The sequence below is a fragment of the Myodes glareolus genome, chromosome 2 (assembly GCF_982192425.1).
Source record: "Myodes glareolus chromosome 2, mMyoGla1.1, whole genome shotgun sequence".
In the NCBI taxonomy this organism is placed as follows: Eukaryota; Metazoa; Chordata; class Mammalia; order Rodentia; family Cricetidae; genus Myodes; species Myodes glareolus.
In genome coordinates, this window is record NC_142027.1 from 1,802,662 (window position 1) to 1,808,105 (window position 5,444).

The 5,444-nt window shown below is 37.9% G+C and overlaps 1 pseudogene; it reads left to right on the forward strand.

The window, feature by feature from the left end:
* Positions 1 to 1,689: 1,689 nt before the first annotated feature.
* Positions 1,690 to 3,022, forward strand: LOC148122884 (olfactory receptor 4C6-like; annotated as a pseudogene).
* The last annotated feature ends 2,422 nt before the right edge of the window (positions 3,023 to 5,444 follow it).

Genomic DNA, 5,444 nt, shown 5'->3' on the forward strand with positions numbered 1-5,444 from the left:
GGATGAATATGGGATCAGGGAAGAATATATTTCAACTAAGGGAGTCATTTTAGGGTTTACAGGAGACTTGATTATATATGGGATCCCAGGTCCAAGGAGAGATCCCCCAGATTGTTCTCTGGACAGAGGAGGGGGTGCCTGAATCGGCCGTGGCCCATAACCATACTGATGTATATTTTGCTTATCACCATAGAGTCTTCATCTGGCGAAGGATGGCGATACAATCGGAGACCCACGTTGGAGCACTGGACTAAGCCCCCCGAGGTCCAGATGAGGAGCAGAAGGAGGAAGAACATGAAAAACGAAATCAGTACTGCGAGGGATGCTATCACCCACTGATACAAGGGAACGGATCTAATGAGAGTTTACCAAGGCCAGCTGGACTGGGACTGAACGAGGACGTGATCTAACCAGATTCTCGGAATTTGGCCGGATTCTCTGACTGTGGCTGGCCCGGAATCTTTCTGAAAAGCCATTGACTATGATACTGGGACCTGTTTTCTCTGCATATGCTGGATTTTGGGGATCCAGTCTGTTTGGATGCTCGCCTTCCTGGACCTGGAGGGAGGGGGGAGGGGCTTGGACTTCCCACAGGGCAGGAAACTGTGACTGCCCTGGGGGACAGGAGAGGGAGGAGGAGGGGGAGTGGGGGGAGTGGGAGGGTGTTGGGAGGAGGGGCGGAAATGGAAACTTTTATAATTTAATAAAATTTACTTAAAAAAAATGTTTGTTTTCTAATCTGTGCTTCAAACTGTCTCTTCATCCCACCTGGGTCCCTTTGCTCATAGCATTTCCTCTCGTGGAAATAATTCTGCATTTGTCTTCATCACAATCTTATATGGAGCTTTAAGTCATTTTTTGTTTGCATTTTTATTTCAGTTATGTATTAATGTTGAAATTAAGCTTATTATTTTTCTCTTCTCTAAAGAAACAGGTCACATCTAAAATGTTTATGACATACTTATCTTCATAACTAATCAAGGAAACTAAGGACAGAAATATATGGCAAAGAACATTAAAGAGAGGAATTGAAATTATCCTCAAGTTCCTTAAAATAATCATTCTAAGTGTCACTTTGAAGCTAGAGAGATTGCTTAGCAGTTAAGAGCACCACATCAGAGAGAGGACTGATCTTAAAAATATATAAAGAATCAAAAAAATAGATGCCAAAATTCCAAAAAACTCAATTTAAAAATGGGATACAGAACTAAAGAGAGAATTTTCAACTAAAGAATTTCAAATGGCCGAAAGACACTTAATGAAATGTTCATCATCATTAGCCATCAGGGAAATGCAAATCAAAATGAGTCTGATATATCATTTACACCAGCCAGAATGGCTAAGATCAAAAGCACCAATGATAGCTTATACCTGAGACGATATGGACTAAGGGTAACATTCCTTCATTAATAGTACAACAACTCAGGAAATAAGTAGGATGGTTTCACAGAAAACTGGGAATCAACTAGCCTCAGGACGCAGCAATACCACTCTTGGGCATATATCCAAAGAATGCTCTATCATACTACAAGAACATTTGTTCAACTATACTGCATAATTCTTACAACAAAAGCTTGGAGGGAGAATAACTGATTAAAAGCAAGTGTGTTCCCTTGATAGGTGGAAATACAAAACTAAAAACAACCACTAATTATAAACCATATTTATTTATGTTTATTTTAGGATTTACAAGATTCAGTTGGAGCTCACCTAAAGCAAGAAAAATGGGAAATCACAACAATGTGACAGAGTTCATTCTTTTGGGTCTTACAAAGAACTCAGAGCTGCGGAAACTGCTTTCTGCTGTGTTTCTAATCATGTATGTGGTCATGGTGCTGGGAAATATGCTCATCATAGTGACCATGATCACAAGTCAGAGTCTGAGATCACCAATGTACTTTTTCCTTACATTTCTGTCCCTAGTGGATGTCACCTTTTCTTCTGTCATTACTCCAAAGCTGACTGTGGACTCCCTTTTTGAGAAGACGATCATCTCTTTTGAAGGATGCATGACCCAGCTTTTTGCAGCACATTTTTTTTTGAGGTGTGGGGATTATCATCCTCATTGTGATGGCCTATGACAGATATGTGTGTGACGCGCTTCCTGACCAGCAGGAATGGACGATCACAAAATCAAGAATCCTTCTCAATCACAATTTATTAGAGCTCCTTGATTGAAAGGGGGAATGGGGAACAGGGATGAGAGAGAGAGCGAGAAATCCAAAGACAGCCGATTTTCTAGGGTGAGAGGCTCGAATGCTGATTGGTTGATGCCATTCTACTAGGACCCAAGGCCATGGGACAGGTCAGGAGACCCAGTCTCTTGAAATGCAAAACAAGGCTCCGAGCACACCCGCCTAAGGCAGCAACATCAAAGGATATGTATACCTCCAGGCTGAAGGACTGCTGGCACTATCTGGCCAAGGCGACATCCAGGCGGCTCCCTACATATGTGGCCATTTGTAAACCTCTGCACTACATGACCATCATGAGTCCTCGGATGTGTTGCATTCTTTTGGGGGGAACTTGGGTAGGGGGGTTTGCACATGCAACCATTCAGGTTCTATTCATGTATCAAATACCTTTCTGTGGTCCCAATGTCATAGATCACTTTTTATGTGATTTATTTCAGTTACTGATACTGACCTGTATGGACACCCATACCCTGGTTCTCAGTGTCGTCTTCAACAGTGGGGTGATGTGTGTGGCCATCTTTCTTATTCTTTTTGCCTCTTACATGACTATCCCGTGTTCTCTGAAAACTCACACTTCTGAAGGAAGACAGAAAGCCTTATCCACGTGTGGTTCTCACTTCACAGTTTTTGTGTTGTTCTTTGTGCCATGTATTTTCTTATATGTGAGACCTGTGTCAACCTACCGCATAGACAAGGCAATGACTGTGTCTGAGTCAATTGTCACACTCATGTTGAACCCCTTGATCTACACACTGAGGAATTCAGAGGTGAATAACGCCATGAAGAAACTGTGGATGAGACAGTTGTTTCTGTTTGCTATTATGTAGCTATCATGTCAAATGTGCATGTGCTTTCCATGAACATTTTTTTCAAGATCTTATAAATCTGCTACTGTTAATTTTCTGCTGGCAACAACTGGGATATTTATTTAGAAAACTGCTTTCGATTACAGAATATCTATAATTTATTTATGTTCCTTCTTGCTACCATTTCATAGAATCATTTTGCTTTTTTAAAAGATTTTTCTAATTAATATTACAGTTAGAACTAAGGTTGAAATGTCTTCAGCCCACCACTTTCCTTCCTTATTCACCAGAGCAGTCAGGGCTTCCATGTTGTCCTAGAGACATGCAAGCCCTTTTTCTCCACAGTGCCTGTTATTTCTCCCTCAAAACCATCATCCTTGTCAGTTAATTTCTTACTTACTGTTAATCTTAGATAAATATTATATATTATTACCCTAGTAAAGCTTTACTCCATGACTCTATCCAACGCATTTTCCATTTCTTTCCTCAGATTATTCAATCTTTTCCTTTTCTTCACAGTAATATTTTCAAAGTGCTTTCATCTTTCTATGCCTTCTAACCATTATTATTCTCTCTCTCTCTCTCTCTCTCTCTCTCTCTCTCTCTCTCTCGAGTTGATAACTGTGCGAGAAATCCATTTTTGTTGTTGTTTATGCCTGGCATATACTAAGCTTTAACTTTATGGTATCTCTAAAATTATAGAAATTACTTTATTTTCTTCAATAGTAGAATATATAGGTAAAGGGAACAAGATTACCAACAAACAATAGAAAACATACAATTATTGAGATCATTAGCAAAGGTTTTTGAAAAGAGAAGTCTTCTGTGTTTCTTAGAGAATTCTTCATATTTGTAGTGGTTGAAAAATAATTAATTTTTTTGGTCCTAGAACTTTTGAGCTGAGTCATTCCATGTTTCTGTGAGCCCTTCTAGTTAATTGTGTCCTACACTTATCTAAAGGAGACATTGGCTATGTCAAAATTCTCAACTCCATATAAATAGAGCAAGTTTATAAATACACCCAAAGCATCAATCTAGTTTGTAGTACTCTATGTCAGAAAAACATTTATTAAATTACTTTGTATGTGTGAGTCTATTGGGTCTATACAAATATGTGTTTTGAGTATACATGCATGTGTATATACTAGAGTGCATAGGAAAGTGATAGGTTTCCTTCTCTATCACAAAATTCAACACCCATTTATGATAAAGGTGTTGGAGAGACTGGGGATACAAGGATCATACCTAAATATAATAAAAGCAATATACAGCAAGCCGTCAGCTAACATCAAATTGAATGGAGAGAAACTCAAAGCCTTTCCACTAAAATCAGGAACACGACAAGGCTGTCCACTCTCACCATTCCTCTTCAATATAGTGCTTGAAGTTCTAGCAGTAGCAATAAGACAACATAAGGGGATCAAGGGGATTCGAATTGGAAAAGATGAAGTTAAACTTTCGTTATTTGCAGACGATATGATAGTGTACATCAGTGACCCCAAAGACTCTACCAAAGAACTCCTACAGTTGATAAACACCTTTAGTAATGTGGCAGGATACAAGATCAACTCCAAAAAATCAGTAGCCCTCCTATACACAAAGGATAAAGAAGCAGAGAGGGAAATCAGAGAAACATCACCTTTCATGATAGCCACAAATAGCATAAAATATCTTGGGGTAACTCTAACCAAGGAAGTGAAAGACCTATTTGACAAGAACTTTAAGTCTTTGAAGAAAGAAATTGAGGAGGATACCAGAAAATGGAAAGACCTTTCCTGCTCTTGGATTGGGAGAATCAACATAGTAAAAATGGCAATTCTACCAAAAGCAATCTATAGATTCAATGCAATTCCCATCAAACTTCTTCACAGACCTTGAGAGAACAATAATCAAGTTTATATGGCAAAACAAAAAACCCAGGATAGCCAAAACAATCTTATACAATAAAGGAACCTCTGGAGGCATTACCTTCCCTGACTTCAAACTCTATTACAGAGCTATAGTATAGATATAGTAATTTCTAACAGGAAATTTCTAACAGGAAATTCAGATCACCAGGCAAGAAAAATTATACTCTGTATACTCTGTTATCTTGGGTGCTGTAACTGAAAATAATAATTATTTCAGTCATATTTGTTGAAACAATGTGTAATTGTATAGAATCCAATAATAGAAAAACTGTATAGTCATACATTCATTATGGATGGTAATAATAAAACACAGTAAGATAAAGTGAGTCTATAGTAGACTTCGGGTCACTTCAATATTTGAAGAACTTTCAAAATTCCAGAACTTTTATTATTTTAACTTGCTATATAATATAAAATATTTTTTTTAAATATTAAGTTTTATAAAGTCAATTCTTTATGAAAATGAGATCTTTATAGTTAACATATCAATTTACAAAAATTCTCTGGTTGTGTCATTTTGTGTTAAATTATTT